The sequence below is a fragment of the Dromiciops gliroides genome, chromosome 3 (genome assembly GCF_019393635.1).
Source record: "Dromiciops gliroides isolate mDroGli1 chromosome 3, mDroGli1.pri, whole genome shotgun sequence".
NCBI lineage: Eukaryota > Metazoa > Chordata > Mammalia > Microbiotheria > Microbiotheriidae > Dromiciops > Dromiciops gliroides.
In genome coordinates this window covers 585513438-585536070 of record NC_057863.1, presented here as the reverse complement: position 1 = coordinate 585536070, position 22633 = coordinate 585513438, and positions in this window count along the sequence as shown.

Genomic DNA, 22633 nt, shown 5'->3' with positions numbered 1-22633 from the left:
GCAAGAGGAATTTAGATTAGGCATCAGAAAAAACCAAACACACATACACATACACATATACAAATACATACAGAAAGTTGAGAATCCTTTGAGTTCTCTAAAACCCAGAGAAAATTTCATTTCTTTGGGTGGGAGGAGGTCATTATTATCTGAAGTCACAGGATAAACTGGATGGTCAATAGAGAATTTTGAGTTCTTTGGTTCCATAAAATAAATATTTGTTCAATCATTAACTATAACCTTAGGCTGTGATGTGACTCTGGGCATATTGGGGTCTAGAGATGGAAAGAAGGGAAAAGGCCTGATATGGGGTCTGGTTGGTGTGATAACCAGGTTGAGGTGGGTACTTCAAGTGTAATTTGACCTCAGGCCTAATATGAGACAGTCAGGTAGCACCTGGAGTGAGGAAGACCTGAGTTCAAGTTTGACCTCAGATACTAGTTTATCTGTTTGACCCTGGGCAAGTCACTTAACCTCTGTATGCCTCAACCCTAAAAAGGGGATAATAACAATGGTAACCACTTCCTAGGGTATAGTGAGGTTCAAATGAGATAGTATTTGTAAAGCACCTTAAGTGCTATGTAAATACTACCAAAGATGGTGATGAAACAGAATGTGATGGATAATATAGGGGATGAGCTATGAAGGAGCACAGTCAATAGAGGAACTCAAACAACAGGTCATTTATGATTTGACCCTTTCTGAGTTGTCAGTTCTTCATAACTTCTAGAGACCCCAGGGCTACAATCATTGTTCCCTAAGATCCATTCCTGATAATTGGCTATGGCTACAGCTTCAGCATCTGGACTAAAAGGGGATTTGGGAGCTTAAACAGAAGAGGAGAGAGGATTCCATGATCTATAAAGAGTTTAGCTTTTGCTTTTATGGAGGGCATAAGGGGAACAGAAAGAGCGCACTAAGGCAGCACAGGGAATCTCTCTAGTCCTTAGTAGCCACATATGGCCAAGGTCCCAGCAACCCCAAGCCTTTCCCCACTGCCCCTGCTGACCCTGAAACTTGGGAATGAGTGAAAGATCTTGGAAATCCTAGCTATGAGCAGTACCAAGAGAAGGGACCCTGCCTCAGAGAAACTTAAATTGATCAGGGTCTTGGCTGAGAGGAGCTCTCAAATAGAAAGTACTTAGAAATGAGGAGTCTTGTCTATAGAGAACCCTAAGTAAGGGGAACCTAGTAATATTCCACCCTGAATTATGTATGGTGAGTCCTTGGATAAGAGGGCTTGACCATGGGGACTCATGAATGAGGTCACATACAGAATTCTGGAGAAGTTATTATAATAGAAAGTACCACTGAAAGTAGAAAAACCACTGAATTTGGCATCAGAGTACTTGGGTTTGAATCCTAGCTCTGCCACCTAATCAATACCTCTGTAATGGTGGGCAGATCACTTAACTTCTCTAGGATTCACTTTCTTTATTTGAAAAAGAACACTGAACTAGAGAACCTTCTAGCTCAAGATCCCATGAGCTCTGTGAATCCAGAATAAGCAAACACTAATCATGGGGAGCCCTGAGTGAAAAGGCCCTTACTTATTAGGATGAGAGGTTCTAAGTGGGAAGATTTGTGGTGTGATGTTTAAAATCTAAATTGTGGTCACCTTAAATTAAAAAGCTTCAGTACCAGTCTTTGGGCATTAAACATTTATTAAAGCAAACAGATATTTACAAGAAGTTCAGAAAGTTAAGAAAAAGAACCTATTTAGCCTAGAATTCCAGCCTGGTCTGGGTTCTTCCTCAAGTCTTCCTCCTGCTTAATCAGGAACTGTCCAGCAAGCTGACTGTGGAAGCTTTTTATAGTTCTGGAACAGAGGCAGTCCTTACACACTGCTTCAAGCTGATTGGTTGGCATCATCCAAATCCATTGGTTCTGAAGGTGTTCTCAAGGTGTGATTACAATCCAGTTAACTTGAAGTAGGCTAATCAGCAGTTAATCACTCTCACTTGATTCAATCAGTCTAGATTAATCTCCAGGTGGGTCTTTGAGTATCTGCTAAATCTCATTATTTCATCACTGTGGTGTTTGTGAACACTGAGTAAGGGATTCTGTACTGCAGGATGGTATAGTGGGAAAAAGGTATTAGATTTGGAATCTTGGAAACCCAGGTTGAAATCCCAGTACCTATCTATCACCTGTGTGACTACAAGTCAATTCATCTCTTTGAGTCTTGGTTTCTTTATCTGCTAAATGAGAAGGGAGTCAGACTATATTACTTCTAGGTTCCCTTCCACCTCTAATTCTATGATCATATAAACATAGTAATAGGAAACTCCAAGGTGACTATAGATACCAAGCTCCCTGAAGCAGCTAGATAGCACCAAGGACAGAGCACTAGGCCTTGAGTCAGGAAGACTGAGTTCAAATTTGATCTCAGACACTTGGCTGGATGACTCTGGTCAAGTTCCTAAAACTTTGTTTGACTGTTTCCTCATCTATACAATGGGTATAAAAATAGAACCTACCTCCCAGGATTGATGTGAGGGTCAAATGAGATCACATTGGTAAAGGGCTTAGGGCACACAGTAAGTACTTGATAATTGTTTATGCCATTTTCTTCCCTGAGGGGACCTTGGCTAAAGGGAAGCTTGAGAATCAGGGAATCCTGACCTTAGAGAGTTCTGAGCGGAGTGAGGGGCCCTGAGCAAGAGGGCCCTGGTTATAGAGAGGGGACTTATCGAGAGGGCTCTGGCTGTGAGGCCTCTGAATGAGAGGGCCCCTGGTGGGGAGGGCATTCAGAAGTGGGGAATCTAGTAAAGAGGAACTCTGATACGAACCTTAGCGGGGAACTCTAAATAATGGGAACCTAATTATGGGGAACTTTGAGTGAGGGGAGCTCATATATTGGCTGTCTTAAATGAGGAAACCCCAAACATATCTCCACACACCTTGAGTGTGTGCACATGTGTTTGGGGGTGGGATGGGGGGGGCAACACAGAAGGAAAGGAATCTAACTATGGATAATTAGCACTGTATGAGGAGATGCTTCTCATCCAGGCAGAGTTAGGGAGGATTTGGAAAGCATTCAGAGGACACCAGCCCAAACTCAAAGTTCCTGCTGTGGGGCTCCCATTTTTCAATTCTCCCTGCCTACTTTGCTTCTCTGGGTACAACCAGGTCATGTCTCATCACTTACAGCAGATGGCAGTGCAGCACCACACGAAATCTGACTTCTCTGCGGCTTTGGGCAGCTGGCAGGGGGTCCCTGGGGTGGGCTAAGAGCTCAACCAAGTGGGGAGTCCCAGATGAAGGCAGAGGCTGCTGCAGGACACCAAAGGGAGGAAGGATTATCTGGCTTCTCCTGGCTATAGTCTCAAGAGGTATGGGGATCCAGATGTAATGACCTCGAGATGGTCTTGTATGCCTAGTCTCCTAAGCAATTTTGAGTAATTGCTATGCCAAAGTCGACTTCAATACACAGAAGCAAAAGTTAGCCTTATTTGTTCCCCTAGTGGTTCTATCTCCCAGAATTCCTCACAGTCTTGGCCCATGCAGCACAGACACTGTCACAGGCTAGCTAAATTAACAAAATCACAGAATTTCAGAGTTGGAAGGAAACTTAGAGGTTGTTAGGTGTTTGAACAGCAACAACCCTCCTACAATAAACCAGACAAGTAGTCATTTAGTTTCTCCTTGAATAATTCTAGGAATGGGAAACCCACTGTCTCCCAAAGTAGCTCATTACACTTTGGTACAACTCTGATTTTTAGGATATTTTGCTTACATGTCTTGCCTCAAGGCTCTGCCCACTACAAACCATTTTTCATTCATCCATCAAAGTCATTTTCCTGAAGTGCAGGTCCAATCATGTCATCCACAGATTTAATTAACTCCAGTGGTCTCCTATTGCCTTCAGAAGCAAATACAAAATGCTCTATTTGCTCTGTTATAACCCTTCATAACCTTACTCCCTCCTACCTTTCTAGTCTTCCTATACTTTATGTCAGTGACACTGGCCTCCTGGCCATTCCATAAACAGACACTCCATCTCTAGGCTCTGGGCATTTTCTCTGGCTGTCCCCATGCCTGAAACACTTTCCTCCCTCTGCTCTGACTACTGACCTCTCTGGCTTCCTTCAATTCACAACTAAAATCCTACCTTCTACAGGAAACCTCCAACTCTTCCTTATTTGAGTGTCTTTCCTCAGCTAATTATTTCCTATTCATCCTGTATATAGCTTACTTTGTATATATTTGTTTGCATGTTGTTTCCCCATTAGATTATAAATTCCTTGAGGTCTGGGACTGTTTTTTGCCTCTTCTTGTAACCCCAGTGCTTAGCACAGTGCCTGACACATAGTAGATCCTGAATAACTGCTTAGTGACTGACTAGGGCACATTCTGACTTTGTGATCCTGGGCAAGTCACTTAACCTCTGTGCTCTAGGCAACTCTCTAAGATGCTAAATTGCAAAGCAGGTGTTGATCTACTTGTACCTGAATTGGTAGGAGTTTCATTAGCTGGTAGTTCCCTATTTAAATGAAATCATAGATCCAGTTGCAGTCCCACTAGCCTTTCCCTTACATAAATCGTAAATTCAGCACTTATCACAGTACCCGGCACATAGTTGGTGCTTAGTAAATATTTATTGATTAAGTGATTGAAATTCTCTAGATTATGAGCTCCTTGTGAGTAGGGACTGTTTTTTGTCTCTTTTAGTATCCCGGTGTCTGGTATATAGCAGCATTTAATAAATGCTTACTGACTGACTGACTGGCTGGCTGGCTGGCTGATTGAAATCTTTGTCTCTGATATTCCTGTATTTGCTTCTAGTTTCCTGCCCTGTGACCAAACAGAACATATCAAATCCGTCTTCCAAATGACAGCTCTTTAAGTATTTGAATATAATTATGGCATCATATCTACCCTGTCTTTTCTCCTCCAGGTTTAATATCTTCTTTCCTGTCATCAACCCATCAACAAATATTTATTAAGCCACTAATGTGTGCTTGGCTCTATGCTATGCTTTGGAGATAAAAATACAAAGAATAAAAACAGGTGTATTCTAAATGAACTTGCATTCTACTGGAAGAGACAGGAAGTACATATAGTACTTGGAAAGCATATATATATATATATATAAAAGCACATGTGTATATATAGCATATATAATATATACATAAAGTTAATAAATATACACATATATGTTATATATTTGTTGTTCAGTCATTCAGTTATGTCTGCTTCTTCATGACCCATGGACTTGTTCATGGGGTTTTCTTGGCAAAGATACTAGAGTGGTTGGCCATTTCCTTCTCCAGTGTGTCCCCATTTTTGCAGATGAAGAATAGAGACAAATAGGGATTAAGTGACCAGTCCAGGGTCATATAGATAGTAAGTGTCTGAGGCTAGATTTGAACTCAGATCTTACTGATTCCTAGCTTGGTGCTCTATCCACTGCACTATCTAGTTGCCCTATGTTGCCCCTATGTTATTTATACAGACATATATGTACATATATGCAGTAGTTTATATATATATATATATATACACACACACACACATACATATATATGCTGTAGTTAAGAACAAGGTACTATGGGAGTGAGGGCACTAGTAGTTGAAAGATTTCATGTAAAAGATGGTGTCTGAGATGCATCTCAAAGGAAGAGAGGGATTCTATGAAGCGAAGATGAAGAAAGAGTACATTTTAGGCATGGGAAACCACAAGAGCAAAGGCACAGTGATGGAGAAGGAGTGTTGTCAGAAACAGAAAAGGCCAGTTTGGCTAGACAGTAGAATGAGGAGGTGGGGGGCGGGGCAATAATGTCAGAGGCTGGAGAGTTATGTTGGACCAGATTGTATAGGGCTTTAAAAACTAATAAGATGACATGATCTGAAGTGAAGTGACTTGTTCGTGGTTAAGTGGTTTGTAAGTGGCAGAGTCAGGATTCAAACTCAGGTCCTTTGACTCTGGTTCCCTTTGCATCAAGTTACCTGTATACTTGATCATCTCTGAGGTCCCTTCCAAGCTGTTATAGCCTGGGATTCTGGGAGAGTGTAAGGGGCTAAAATTCTAGCTATACTATCTAAAATCTAATGAGTGGTTGCCAATAAATTATAAACTTTAGCAAGAGTATTTTTATTTATTTTTATTTTTTATTTTTTTGTGAGGCAATTGGGGTTAAGTGACTTGCCCAGGGTCACACAGCTAGTAAGTGTTAAGTGTCTGAGGCTGGATTTGAACTCAGGTACTCCTGACTCCAGGGCCGGTGCTCTATCCACTGCGCCACCTAGCTGCATCCTAGCAAGAGTATTTAAGTGTTTAAGTATAATTAAAGAGCATTAGGATCAGAGAGAAAGGTTAAAATCTAACTATTTCTAAGAGACCCCATCATCTGACCCAACATGGTGAGGTCAGGAACCAAGAGGACCCAACGCTTCCTCCTTCCTCCCAGAAGCTTACTGTGAAAACTAGGAACATCCCCCATCCACACACACACATCCACACACACACACACACACACACACACACACACACACACACACACACACAGCTCCAAGCTAATTGGCTGGTAGCTTTGATAGACAGTACCCATAAGCAAATGTTACTTCCTGATGCCAAGGACCTGACCGCATGGCTTGCCCTCAGATGCCTTCTCCTCATGGCGGAGCTTTCCTACAGTAACTCTCCAGCAGGTGGCAGCACTCCAATCATTACAAGAGGCAACAGAAACAAAACCAGGCATGACATAATAAGGTCCTGGATGATGGTGTTGGCTATATGGACAGAAAGCAAATATCAATATCTGTCATCTGAGAGATATTTAGTATAATAAATATAATATAAAATAATATGATATAATAAATCTGAGGGATATTTTGAAGACTCCATAGGATTTGGTGATAAATTGGTGTGTATATCTATATCTGTCTCTATCTCTATCTCCATAAATTAGTATGTCAGAGAGTACCAGGAAAAGTTCCTGGGAGTTGTATTAGCTCAAAATGTCCCTTCCTCTCTGAGGAGAGACCTTAATGATGATGCTTCCTTTGTTTTAAAAAAATAACAACAACAACAGAAATCATGGAAAAAAACTTTGATTCTTAATTTACTTTGACCCTAACTTATATGATTTCTCATCTATCCAGGTGAAGTTAAGCTTAGCTTGGATCAAAATAGGAACACATAGAATTCTGGGTAGGGTGAGGAAGAGAGAAACAGCAACAGTAGATTGAGCTAGAACAATAGTATTGGGGGTGGAGGTGGGGAATGGAATTAATACATGCTTCCTTTGTTTCTAGCAGAAGCCCTTGTGATTATTACCTTACTTCTTAGGAGCTGTAATTACCATGTATAGTAAAGTGGTATCAGGACTGAATGTCTTTGTCCAAGCATATCTCTCTCAATGAGAAACAGTGTGGTATACTAGATAAAGTGATAGACCTGGCATCAGGATGCCCAGGGTTCAAAACTCCCAACATTTAACATCCACTGGCTACATGATTCTAGGCAAGTCATTCAGCCTCAGTTCCTTTATCTGTAAAATGAACCTAATAGTAACAGTATTGCCTACCTCTTAGGGGTGTTGTGAGGATTAGATGAGCTAATGTTTACAAAGTACTTTGTAAAGTTTGAATTGCTATATGAAAGTCCATTTTTGTTATTGTGAGGAGCTGAAATTCCCAATTCCTAAAAGCATAGCCATACTTTGTATCACATTCCCTTTGTCCCAGCTAGCGATGTAGCTGAGGTCTCTTCACAGTCCATATTATCTAATCTGTCACTCTGTTACTCCCATGATCCTGACCTTGTCCCTCCTAGACCCCAGTATTACACCCACCTCTCATATCTGTTCCATTGCAGACCCTGAACAGATAGCTTCCGGATTCTGTCACTGCTCTAGATCTCATCAAACCTTAGTCCCCAATACATTCTTTTGTTTGTTTGTTTGTTTTTTGTTTGTTTTTGTTTTTTTTTTTAGTGAGGCAATTGGGGTTAAGTGACTTGCCCAGGGTCACACAGCTAGTAAGTGTTAAGTGTCTGAGGCTGGCTTTGAACTCAGGTACTCCTGACTCCAGGGCCAGTGCTCTATCCACTGCGCCACCTAGCTGCCCCCCCCAATACATTCTTATATTCCCAGTCCTAGATTCCTCAACCAAGACCCTTCGGGTTCCCTGTTCTAGAACATTCCAGACCCCAAGTCCAAGCCTCATAGGTTATCAGGTCTACATCTTATTAACCTCTATATTCACAAAACAATGAACCTCCAAAGAAGATTTCACAGAACAATGAATCTCTATATAGGATAAAACCTTATCCCCCTGCCTTCAGAAATGGATGTTCTGTGTATATATAGGAGGTCAAAGACAGCAAAGTTTCATATATATTCGAACTGAATGGCTCCTTATATTAGAATAATAATAGCAATACTTTTGTGATAACTAAAAAACCTGGAAATAAAGTGGTTTCTCATTGGCTGGGAAATGGCTGAATAATTGTGGTATAGAAATGTAATGGAATATTATTACATAGAAGAAATAAAAAATACATAGTGTTCAAAGAAACATGGAAAGACATACATAAACTAATGCAGAATAAAGAAAGCAGAACCAGAAAACAATATATGGATTGAATACAATAATAGAAGCAAAAACATCATTAAAAGGCAGCTGTATCCTAACTAATTGCAATGACTAATCTTGGTCCCAGAGAATGGATGATGAAACACACTTCTCTCCTCTTAGAAGTAGGGCAGAGGGCTTTGAGTAGGAAGTTTTATATATATGGTTGATATGTTGGTTAGTTTTGCTAAACTGCTTTTCTTTAAGAGAGAAGCTTCAGTGGTTGTGGGTGGAGGGGGAATGACATAAGCCAGGAAATGATCGTGGTTTAAACCACTAAAGGCATCAATAAAACTCAGGAAAGATCCAGAGATGCACTGAGAAACCCAGAGAGAGGTGGATGGCCCCTCCATCTGCCCCCTGCCACAGGCTTATACAATGATAGCTGGCTGGTTCTTAGAAATCTCTAGACAAAGAGACTCTACTGTCTCTGTGAGACAGTGAGACTCTCTTTAAACATTGTCAAGACATTCTTCCTGCTATGTAGCTTAAAATTTTTCTTGCTGACTCCCTTATCATGATTCCCACAGACCTGGAAGGGCTGCTAAGAAGGGTTTTGAAAGGAGAACAGGCAGAGAGTTGCTCTTGGGAAGTTCTGGTCTGTGTAGGGGTTCAGGATGCCTTGCTATATGTAGGGCTGAAGGGCCTACATGTTTCTTCACTAACTTCCCACCATGTCATACTTCCCTCTCATCCCCAACATCACCATCATTCTATATGCCTTTTTATCTCCCCATCAGTCAAGATTTATATTGTCCCCTCACCCCTTCTACCCTTCCCTTTTAGAAAGGGTATAAGGACAGGAGTGGGAGGGATTGTACCCCTGTTGGAGGGGCACAATATTCAATGACATTTCATCATAAGACAGGAGCTGTTCAAAAAGTGATACTATTAATGTCTCTCTCACTTCCTGAAGGACTCAGGGGGCACAAGGCCTGGACCTTACAGAGTTGTTACTTTTCTATATTGACTAGGGACTTCTAGAGTCCCCAAGGCTATACCAATTACTCCTACATGAACCATTCCTGCTAATTGTCTATGACCACAGCTGCAGCCACCAATTTGAAGGGCACCCAAGAGGAGGGGGAAATAGGAGTGAGCATTCCCTTGTCAAAAGGGCTCAGCAATTGCCTCCTTAGGAATTCTGAGGGGGATAGGGAAAGCTGGCTTGGGGAGCAATGCGAGTTTGCCTAGGTTTTGGTGAAAACAGGTGGCTAGTTTAGCTTCCCCCTGCCCCAACTCCCTTCACCTTTGTGACCCCAAGTTTGCTGGACCTGACAGTGGTTGGGAATCCTGAATGAGAGAGCACCCTGGTTTATGAAGAACCAGGAAGGGGTCCTGGACACGGGGAACCCTGAACGGGAGAACTGTAGTCATGGGGGGTCCTGAGCTAGGGGACATTGGTTGAGAAGCCCACCCTGAGAGGACTTTCAACATGTGCAGCCCTAGAATGTAGGAGGCCTTGGTTACAGACATTCTTGAGGTGCCTTAGACTATGAGCAGCCTTGAATAAAAGACCCTTCATGGTAGGAAATGATGACTGAGAATAAGGCCCTAGTTGCAGAACCCTAAAGGAGGGGATTCCCTGACAGGAAGTCTGCAGTGAAGGATCCCTGGACATGGGCAGCCCGGTGCCAGGTCACAAGCTATGCTGCAGCTGGGTGGCACATGGGTGGAGTCCTGGGCCTAGAGTCAGGAAGAATTCAATGAAAATTCAGCATCAGACACTTTCTAGCCATGGAATCTGGGGAAGTCTCTTCACCTCTCTCTGCCTCCATCTTCTCGACTGTAAAATGAGAATAATAGCACCTACTTCCCAGGGTTGTTGTGAAGACCAAATGAGATAAGATCTTTAAAGTACTTAGTGTATGACACATAGCAATGACTTAATAAATTCTTGATCCCTTATCGCCCCCATACCTCCTTCCACTTCCCTGAGTGAAGGGATACTGGCCATAGGGAGTTCTGAGTAAAAGAACTCTGACTGTGGAGAACCCTGGAGTGTCAGTCCTAGGATGAGAATATCTTGGCTTTAAGGATTCCTGAGGAGCCCCTGGATTTATTTAACTCTGAGAAGCCCAAGAGTGAGAGCATCCTGAGCCTGAGGAGCTCTGACTGACTTGGGAGGGGTTGCTTTTAGAGATCTCACTCTCAGTGAGGCAGCCCTGGCTGTGAGGACCACTGGGTAAAGGGGCTCTGGTTTAGGGAGGCCTCAGAGAGGAGGCCCTGGCTGTGAAGACCCTGGCTGTGAGGACCCTTGAGTGAGGCAGCCCTGGTTATAGGGATTTAGAATGTGGGGATCCTGGCTCTGGAGATTCTAGGTGGGGGATCTTGGATATAGGGAGCTTTGAATGAGGGGACCTGACCTTTGGGTATTCTGAGGATGAAGAATCTTTTTTTTTTTTTTTTAGTGAGGCAATTGGGGTTAAGTGACTTGCCCAGGGTCACACAGCTAGTAAGTGTTAAGTGTCTGAGGCCGGATTTAAACTCAGGTACTCCTGACTCCAGGGCCGGTGCTGCCCCAAGGATAAAGAATCTTAATAATAATGAGGTTCATGGAGAATCCTTGGTCAAAGGGAATCCTGAGTCAGGGAGGCTCATATATGTACAGACTTAGTGAGGAAACTCTGAACATGGGGACCTTTGAGCTGAGGGTGAAGAAGCTGGCTATGGCCAGTATTGACATGAGGGGACCGTGGATGCCTCTCACCCAGCCTGGGTTAGGTAGTATGTGGAGAGCATGTTAGGGCTGTCAGGTCAAACCCCAAACATCTCATCTGTAGCTTGCTCTCATTTCCTAATCCCTCCCCTCCCCATAACCCTCCCCTTTCCATAATGAGGTCATGTTCTTTCACTGACAGCAGATGGCAGTGCAGCCTTACATAAAGTCTGACTTCCTGGAGTCAGTGGGCAGGTGGCAGACGGTCCCATGGGCTGGACCAAGTTGAGGCCCCAGGTGAGGTGAGAGTCTACTCAAGGAGAGGCCAAGGGGAGGCAGGATTATCAGACTCCTCAACACTCCCCTCCCACCACAGGGACGCCCCCCCCTTCTCAACTTCCACTCAGTGGAGTCTCTAGGGGAGGTAGAGCCAGATAGGAAAGCACAAAGCCCATTCCTTCTGCACAGTTACCTAAGCTGCCTGTTACAGCCCCAAACACAGGCCACTCCAGACTCCTACATAGACTTAGGACCCATTATGGTCCAAATCCTTTCCTACCATACTTTGTCATAAACCTGGTTCACATGCCCCATCTCTACCCAGGCCCTGTAACCACTGGGATAATGTCACATAGTTCAGGCTCTGTTATGTCCCAAACTACATCATTACCCAGCTACTGTAACATTTGAGACCATGTCATCGCTAAACTTTCCATCCTATCCTGGGCTCTATAACGAGTAAGAACATGTCTCAGGCAAGGCCCAATCATTTACTAGTCAGGTCCTATAACTTTTTTTTTTTAACCTTTTATTTATTTGTTTGTTTATTTTTGGTGAGGCAATTGGGGTTAAGTGACTTGCCCAGGGTCACACAGCTAGTAAGTGTTAAGGGTCTGAAGCCGGATTTGAACTCAGGTCCTCCTGAATCCAGGGCTGGTGCTCTATCCACTGCACCACCTAGCTGCCCTCAAGGTCCTGTAACTTCTAAGACTATTGCAGCATCCAGGTCCGGTTATATTCCAAACCCTACTGCTACCTGGGTCCCATAACATCAGACCACATCACAGCCCAGATTTGTTCTTATCTCAGGTCTCAGATAGCCAGCCTTAGCTTCCAAAAGCAATCAGACCCCAAGACCTCTGAGGCTCTATCACACTGCAGACTCCAGCGCCCAACAGTACTGCAGAGACATTCCAGGCTTAGTTTGTAGCCCAAATACCAATCTACCAAAGGCCTCACTGTCCCCCAGTTCCTTCCCCCTCTCTGGACCCTATCTGAGCCAAATCTATGGAGCCAATGATTCCTAGGATAGAGGAATCTATATCAAACACAAATAATCCATAGTTGGGTATTTTGTGGAACATTAATAAGATCCAGATGCTACAGGAAATACACAAACCAAGAGAAGAAGACAGAGTCCCTGATGTCTACATGTTAAGGGTTAAAATTCTAGCTAAACTGTCTAAAATATCTAATGAGTGGTCGCCAATAAATTATAAGCTTTAGCAAGAGTTAGACTTTTAAGCATTTATTAAGGAGAATAAGAATTTGGTAAAGAGAGAGAAAAAGGCCTAGATTTCTATCTATTAAAGGGAGAGCACATTTCTAGCTCCCTTCTCCACCAGAGTCCAGAGGAAAAGAGCGCGAGACTGAGCGCCAGTCTCTTCCTTCCTCCTCCCACTAGTCCGCGTCACTTCCTGACTCCTGAAGAAAAGACTCCTGGTCTTGCCCTCAAAGACCTTCCCTTCATGGGCAGAACTCTTCTACAGTAAGTATCCAGCAGGTGGCGTTATTCCAATCGTTACAGTCCCCCCTGTTGTTCCTCAAGAAACAAAATGTTTCCTTGACGGAACAGTAAAAAGAATATAATAACTATTGCTAACTAATAATATGTGAACAACAATATAGAAAAGGAAGAGAGGAAAGTTTTGTTCAGAGGGGCAATTTTTTTTTTTTTGTCCTCATGAACCGACGCTTTGACATTAGTCTTGCAAAGGGAGGGCCTCTGCAGAGAATACATGTTACAGATGGTGTATATTATAACAGAAAGAGAAAAACAACAACAAAAACAACAAATCAAAACTGTTCATTTAAAGTCTCTGAAAGTCTTTTCTCAGATGTCCTCTAGGTGTAGTCGTGGAATGGAAGTCTTTTCAGGGGTTGAGGTATGGATGCTGGTAATCAGCCAGGAAAACTTCCTACAAAATTGAGCTTAACACAACTTTAAAATAGCTTTGTCAATAATCAAATCAAACAATGAAAGTTCTCAAAAACATGTCTAAGGGAATTCAGAATCTTAGTTGTTACACATTAAACATATAATAAAACAAAAATTGAACCATTCTTTAAAATTATAATATTACTATAGTCCCCCCTTATGGAGGGTATTTGAGAAGACAATTGCTGCGATATTAATTTTTAAAAATAATTTTTATCTTTGTTTCATCACTTTTTGCATCATCTGCCTAATTATCCTCATGCCATTATGAGAAATTAAAAAATCTAATATAATTGGTAACAGGTGTCAAGGCCAAATTCAACACTGTATTTATCATGACACCTGAGATAATTATGGGGGTTACCATAAAAGAACAGAGAAATGATGGGATATGAGCATTCCCACACTTGAGCAATATGTACTGCCCATGCAGTATGCCAGGCTTAAAATAGGTGGATGGAATATATGTCCATGCCACCGAACATATTGGAGGAAACTGAGTCAGACTTAATCAGATGCATGGGATTGAGATGTCCATGGCATCAGGCATATAGGAGGGAGCATAGAAGCCAGGTGTAGAAGTGAGATGGGTGGGATCAATACTTCCAGCCATCTGTACAATATTGTGGGGAAAAATAAAATAAAATATTAAACCAAGAGAATCCAACCTCAACATTAGTCAAAAGCCGTTCCCTCGGCCATACCTTGACTTCATGCATGTCTCCCCTCATGTGACAGTTCAGTGTCTGCTCTTGCATGTATTCCTCTTGTGATTGGATGGCATCTTGGCCAACTGGCATCTGATAACTCAGAATAAAGGCAATTAATGTTTTAAATGATAAGTTCCCATAATTCCAAGTCTCATATGGATTTAAAAATTGAGGATAATAAATGATTGCAAAAAATGTGAATACATCTTGACTCAGAACACAATATATAATTATGCAACAATTTCAAATAATACCCCTTTTTTTTTTAACTTAGTATACAATTACTTTTTTGAAAAATCTGAACATATTTAAATACAAGTTAAAGCACAACACAATCTCAAAGAAAACTTTTACAAATGTTCCCCTCTTTTTTTTTTTTTTTTGGAATATGCTTATCAAAAATAATACTTCAAGAATCAATTTACACTTGCCATGGCAAACAATTTGCCAGGGAAATGCTTTAAAGAGTTTGATCAAATAATCAGTTGAGAAAAAATAACAAAAACAAACAACTCAGAATATGGGAGCACAATACTCCTAGAATTAACATTGTATAATAAAATCAAAACCATCTTGCAATGTTTCAAAATTAGATAGACAAATGAATAGAAGAAAATACACATGGAACAATAAAAGACAATGAAATTCAAACTAAGGAAATCTAAATGAATATGAACTTAATATTAATAAGAGTATTATAAAATATAAACTTGATCACATGACTATAAAAAGCTTTTACAAATATTCTCCTTGTTTTAGAAACTAAGTATAAGACACAATCTCAAAAGCATGAAAATCTCTATGAAAATAAACCCATACCATTAATTTCAAAATGTATATATAATAGCATAGAAATCCTATGTAACCTCTGAACTGATACTATTACTCTGAGTGAATTCAGAACACTTTTGATTCCGGTATCTAAAATCCCCAATACTCATATCAATACCTTGCTGCTTACTTCTACATTTCTGTAAAATATATACCCTTCCATGGCAAAAGAAGCAGAGTCTTGAACTATGTTGATTGTCATTCTTATTCAGCTTAAGTTTTTCTTCTTTAACCCCTCTATATTGTCTGTCAGTCTTTTCACCATACAAATGCTTTATAAGATTACTAATTAAAGACAAAAGCAGGTTAGCAAAATTATGAACAAAACGAGCATATCTGGAATTTAAAGGGCTTTCTAAGGTTGTCTCAGAAGCACAGCCAGGCTGGGGAAGGGCTGAGCCTGAAGCTGCAAATGTAGTTAGAGAAAGTTGCGCATGAGCATCAGATCTCTGGACTTCCCAGGCAGGGGAAGCTATGGGCTTGGCCATAGGAGGAGTAGAGGGTGGGGTCTGGAGAGGAGGGGAGGGACCAGAGCAATTTGAATCAGACTTGATTTTGAACTCAGGCCTGGATTCCTCTTCCCCCACTTTGCCTCCAGGTGCTAGGGGATTAAAAGCTTCTAGAGGGTGGGTCATTGCCTCCAGGCATGCAAAATTAAAGCAACAATTACTGTTAGAACTGGGAAAAGCTGCTGGAATCTCTTCAGGTTTCTCTGAAAAAGCATGGTTGGGAGAGGGAGAGATATTTCCTTGTGTGAGTAAGTTGCTGGCTCTTTTAACAAAAATAAAAAGAAAAATAGAAAATCCACAAAAACAAAGCATTAACATGATCTTATCTCCCATTTGTCTGGTTAAACAGACTAAAATCAAAAATAGGGTAATTAGGGAGTTTAAAAGGTCCATTCGAAAAAATTTAAAGGGAAAACACAGTCAGTGCGCCAGTACTTAGCAGTTAAAGGGAGAGGGAGGGGAAATTTCTTACCCAACCAGAAGATCAGAAGACTGAGGGTTAGCTTTCCTCTTCGTGGTCAGCCATCTGTTAAGGGTTAAAATTCTAGCTAAACTGTCTAAAATATCTAATGAGTGGTCGCCAATAAATTATAAGCTTTAGCAAGAGTTAGACTTTTAAGCATTTATTAAGGAGAATAAGAATTTGGTAAAGAGAGAGAAAAAGGCCTAGATTTCTATCTATTAAAGGGAGAGCACATTTCTAGCTCCCTTCTCCACCAGAGTCCAGAGGAAAAGAGCGCGAGACTGAGCGCCAGTCTCTTCCTTCCTCCTCCCACTAGTCCGCGTCACTTCCTGACTCCTGAAGAAAAGACTCCTGGTCTTGCCCTCAAAGACCTTCCCTTCATGGGCAGAACTCTTCTACAGTAAGTATCCAGCAGGTGGCGTTATTCCAATCGTTACATACACCTTACAATAATAACCTAACATTTAGATAGCACTTCCTATGTGCAAGGCGCTTTGCTAAGTGCTTTACAGTTATGAGGAGACAAATATTCATGAAGCAATGGTTAACACAAGACCACAAGCTAGAGAACCTGGGTTTGAATTCCAGCTCTATCATGTACTAAGTATGTGACCCTGAGTAAGTCCTTAACCTCTCTGGGCCTCAGTTTCCTTATCTCTAAAATTAGGGGATCAGACAAGATTGTCTCTAAGGTCCTCCTATTTCTAAATCTATTATTTTTATTAATGGAAATGGAACTTGAGAATGTGTATTACTATCTGCTTTGCTGCTGCTCCCTAAGGACCACTGGGCTTTTCCATCTAATTGATAACCAAAGCCTCTGATATTTGTTATCTCCCTCACAGGGATTATCTCACTTTTCTACTTGTATCCCCATTACTTTGTACATAGTCAGTGATTATTATTATTATTATTATTTTTTTAGTTAGAATAAGGTGGTAGTTTATTTAGGAGCAAGGGAAGGGTGGGGGGAGGGAAACCATGACAGAAATCCTTGGACTTCTCATGGGGAGATAGGCACAAAGCACATGGCTCAGAGGTACCAATCTCCTCGAACAGGAGACTGGAAGGTACTTTTATAGAGGACTGATGGGGGTGGACCATCTGCCTGTGAAAAGTTCCTTTAGTGAGGGAGGACCATCCCTGACTGGTGGTAGCTATGGGAATTGGGTGAGGAATGGAGGACCATCCCCTACTGGTAGTGAATAATAATGAAGACTCAATGAACCTTTTTTCCTTTTTTTTAAACCCTTTTTTTCCTGGGGCAATGAGGGTTAAGTGACTTACCCAAGGTCACACAGCTAGTACTTGTCAAGTGTCTGAGATCGGATTTGAACTCAGGTCCTCCTGAATTGAGGGCCTGTGCTTTATCCACTGCACCACCTAGTTGCCCATAGTCAGTGATTAATAAATGACTTATCATTCACTCATTCATTTTATAATCCTACAAACATGTTCTAAAGGGATAAACTCGGTGGTTCTGACTCAAAATTCCTCTGATAGCAATTCCCCTTCCTTTGCATGGACTGAAAAAGGTGGATTCCTTCTTTTCTTCAAGATCTTCAGAGATGTAGGTGCTGGCTTTTTACTTCTTCAGGTCATAGGTAGTGCCAGAAGGCAAGATCAAAAGCATCGTCCAATTCAGCCTCTGCCTCTCCTATTATGTCTACATGCCAACTTTCAACCATATTTATGTACCCTAAAGTCCTCATGAGATGCAGATTCCCTTCAATTTCCCCTGCTTATATGCACCAGCATTTGTTTAGGGCAAAACACAAATTCCTTCTATGAGTCTTCCTTGCTATGGAGACCTGGCCTTATGTTTGATGGTACCATCAAGGTCAGCCTGTACATTGTCCTTCTGCCATCTATGCTAGGTTTAGCTGCTCTAAGTTAGTGTGCTTACCCTGTACTGGACCCTCATGAATCTCATCTCTTCTTGTTTACTCCTCAAACATATTTCCTGAAATATGTATGTGTTTGAGGTAGAAAGGAAATGGGGTGAGGACATGGCCTTTCTAAATTGAGGTTCCCACATCTGCAATGGATTACTCAGAACCCAAGGGTTCAAACCAAAACAAATTAATAAAAACATATTCAAATAATCAGTGTTTTTTTTTAAAGCAATGGTATATGTATTGTAATGGGTAAGTAGAGGCTCTCTTCCCTTTTCTCTAACATTCTGGATTGGGTATCTTTCCATGGAACTGGGACCTCTTCTATAGGATGTATGCTCTGGCCCCTTACTAATGACATGAATGACCCAGCAACAGACAATAAGTGACAGCATTCACCCAGTCACTAAATGGTAGTGTATTTGCCTAGACTTTTGTAATAGCCTTTTTTTTTTTTTTGGATGAAGCAATTGGAGTTAAGTGACTTGCCCAGGGTCACACAGCTAGTAAGTGTCAAGTGTCTGAGGCCGAATTTGAACTCAGGTCCTCCTGACTCCAGGGCCAGTGCTCTATCTACTGTACCACCCAGTTGCTCCCTTGCCTGGACTTTTGTAATAGTCTCTTTTTTTTTTTTTTTAAAGTGAGGCTATTGGGTTAAGTGGCTTGCCCAGGGTCACACAGCTAGTAAGTGTTAAGTGTCTGAGGCCGGATTTGAACCCAGGTACTCCTGACTCCAGGGCTGGTGCTCTATCCACTGCCCCACCTAGCTGCCCCTGTAATAGCCTCTTAATTAATCTTCCTACTTCTAGTCTCTCCCTTTTCCAATCTGTGTTTCACACAAATTCCAAACTAATTCTCAAATTTACAGGCTTTACTTCCCTACCCCCAAACTTTTGGTAGCTACCAATTGCCTAGAATTTCAAATACAAGCTCATTAACATGTCAGGCCTGTGCTTTAGAAAAATCGTTTTGGTGGCAAAGTGGAAGAAAGATTGTGATGGGGGTAAGATGTGAAGGCTGGTAGGTAGGTTGGTAACCATGTAAGTAGAAAGTAGAGAATGTATGCAAGAGATGTTGTGGGGCAGAAATACTAAGATAAGGCAACTGACTAGATATGTGGGATGAGTTGGAATGAGAAGTTTAGGATGATGCAGGTGGTCCATCTGGGTTACTGAAAGAATTGTGGCAATCTCAATAGTAATAGGGAAGTCTGGTAGAGAGGTGGGCTTTTGGAGAGAGCTGAGTTCTGTTTTCAACATGTCAAGTTTGAGAAACCTATGAGACAGACATCCAATTAAAAATGTCCAATAGGCAGTATTGTAGGACTGGGCCTTAGAAGAGAGTCTAGGGCTGGATGTATAGATCTGGGAGTCATCTTCATAGAAAGAATAATGAAACTCTTGGGAGTTGATGAGGTCATGAAACTCAAGCACCTAAAGAGAAAAGAGGAGAGGGCCCAAGACAGAACCTTGGGATATCCTTACAGTTAAGGGGTGAGATATGAAGATAAAACACTAAAGGATACTGAGTAGGAACACTTAGAGAGGTAGGAAAACCAAGAGAGCACCATGTCATAAAAATTCAGAGAGGAGATGAAGTCTACTTCAAATAACAGCCTCAAGGATTCATGGAATCATGATATTTAGAACTAGAAGATCAGCTGGTCTAAACTCATCATTTAACAGATGAGGAAACTGAGGCACAGGCAGATAAGTGACTTGCCCAATATCACACAGGTAGTAGTCATCACAGGTGGCATCTGAATACAGATCCCCTGATTCGAGAGTCACTGTACCATAGCTGTACTTGGTTCACTAGAAAAAAATGAACAAAGGGGCTCATTTTTAGCAAAAGTTTCATTCCAAAGTGCTGAATTTGAGCTTTGTCATTGCCAGCTTAGCCCTGAAGGTGACTGAATTTTCAGCTACAGCTGAAAAAGACCAGCTGTTAAGTTGTAGAGGGGTAGCCACCTGTATCACTAGAGACCTGCCCATATACACAAATTCATGGCTCCTTTAAGAATTGAAGTAAGTTTGTGCCAACTGTGAATCCAAGAGGGAGATAGAAAATAAGACTATTTGTGACTGCAGCCATAAAGACAGGTCCATCCCCTGCACACAGAGCATGGAAAGGATTGATCACCATTAGCAACAGGAAACTTAAATAAGGAAGGCAAGCTGCAGCTGGGGGAGGAGTGGAGGGAAGAAAGGGGGAGGAGGATTATTCTGTGAGGCTTTCTGCTCCAAGGGCAAATTGGAGGGTGCCTTCTCAGGTTCCTCCCCTTTGAAACTGGATGGTCTGAGTCACCCTGCTGGCCTAACTCTTAGGTTTTGCTGGAATAAATGTCTTCACCACAAAAATGGGCCGGGTATGAGAAAATACAGGATGGGGGTGGGGCCAGAGTGAAAGAAAAGGCACCTAGTGTCTTCCAATAGGAAAAAGTGAGTCAGTCAAGGGAACAGCTGAATTCCTGCACTGTTTATTCTGTTAGAAACAAGGTCCAGCCAAGCTTTAAAAGCAGGAGTAGGACCAAAGTGGGAAACTGGGATATAAAGCTCATATATTCTCTAGCAATTAGCATATACAATTGACATTTTTCATGGTGTAACTAAACTGTTACTGATCCCAGAAGGGTTGGGGGGCATTTGCTTTTTCCTTCTAAAAGGGCTCCTCCTAGCAGCTGGTACTGGTAGACCAGGTTCAGTCTTGGAGGAGCCTGGCCTTTGAAGAAAGGCACCAAGCATTTTCCTCATACTCTCTGGCTCTGTGTGCCCCCACTTCCAGAAACCCAGGGAATATCACTTAAAGCATAGGTTTGGTTCTTATCTAGAGTCTTTTATAAGTTATTGCTTCATGTTTAAGTCTTTGTTAATGTGTGCTTGGAAATCTTTTGTGTGTTAAGCATTTCTTTTTTTGTAAGGGACAAAACAGATATTTTATACTTGATCTACATTGTACATTAAGTACCTTTATACTCTCCTTTGAGGCAGTTAGTTGTAGCAAATGCAAAAGAGGTTGACCGCTGAAGTGGCTGAGCCCCAAGGTCAGTGGATATTTGGATTTGGTGTAAAATGTGAGTGCAGAGCCAAGATGAAATGTAAAAGGTCTAATGGGCATTGCCACTACTGCTTTATGTTCTGGTAAATTTAGCACTGTCCTCCCAGCAGATTGTATCAGTAGTTATACTGAATTTTTTCTGTGATGCATGTTTGTGAGTCCTTAACATTTCTTGTGTGTGTAGGAATAAATTACTTACCCCATATCCAATTCCTATTGTTCATTGAATACCTTTTTATTCCCTCCTATCGGGGGAGATCCTAGATATAAGGCATAAAGAAAACCATCCACCCTGGAGTGCTTGGGTGAGGGATTTAAAGTAAAGAGTTTTAGAAAAGAGAGGCTCATTTCACTAGAATCAGGCTCTCCCTGGATTGAATCTGGTCCAAATGGCATGCCTGAGAACAGGACAGGGAGTGGCTTTAATACTCCCATTTCCTTTGGAGGCCAGTTGTGTTTCTTAAGGTTAGAGGTGTAAGAGGCATAATTTGAACTTGCAATCTTTTACTCCAATTGTACCATGCTACCTCTGGAGAATCTTTCCCCCTAACTCATCAATATTCCATCCAGTTTAGCAAATATTTATTAATCACCATGGGATAGTCCCACAAAACCTTTATGTGTGAGGGGAGGGGGAAGGGGCAAGTCTTTCCTGCAACATTCTGCCTCTGCTCAAGACCCATCCCTTTCTTACTGTATGATGCCACCACTTTATTGAATTTTTTTTTTATGCCTGCAGATAGAAATTTCCATCTCCCGTGCCACATTGCTAATTGGTGCCTCCCTGCCTGGGATGTCAGAAGTGGGAAATCAATCATGTATGCCTGCTAGAACTAACCCCACTCTAGCTTAATCACTGAGCCAGCCAGATTTATTAATGATTGTGGACTTAGGAATCCAATCTGGGGAACTGGAGGGAATAATGATTAGAGTTTAGTGACACCTGGATGTAATAAGACCAGAGGGCAACTGTTCACAGGACCATCCTGGGCTCTCTTTTTCTTCTTGCCATGACCTAAAGATCAATGCACCTGAGTCTCGGGTTGTAGCCATAGTTCTATTACTTCCCTGCTATGCTTTGGAGCTGCTAGCCCAGCATCTTCCCTTATTTTATTGCATTTGTCTTCCCAGTCTGTGCTCTCACACCTGGGTGTTACCTTCTTACGCCTCAGGCCTTCCTTTGGGCAAGTTAAAATGAGCCAAACAAAAGCTTTTTGCTGCAGATTCACTGGCTGGTCTAATTTTTCTGGGAAGCTTTTAAAATCCCATGGCAACCACAGTAGACTGGGGCATGCCTACAATGTACAAGAAAGAGCCACTCTCATAAGGACCTCTTCGCCTCATGCCTGAACTATTGTCATGGCATGTCAGTGGGTCTATCTGTTTCAAGTCTCTTCCCACTCTAATCTATCCTCCATTCCTAGCCACTAAAATGATTTTCCTAAAGCACAGGTTCAACCATGTCACTCTCCTACTCAATAAACTCCAGTAATTCCCTGTTGCCTCCAGAATCAAATACAAAGTGCTTTGGCATTCAAAGCCCTTTTTAACCTAGATAGCTTCTGAGCAGTCTTCTTATACCTTTAACCCCCAACGTAGGTTCTTTGATTCAGTGACACTCCCCTCCTTAGTTTTCCATGAACAAGGCACTCCATCTCAGCTCTGGGAATTTTCTCTGGCTTTCCTCCATGCTTAGAATGCTATCCTTCCT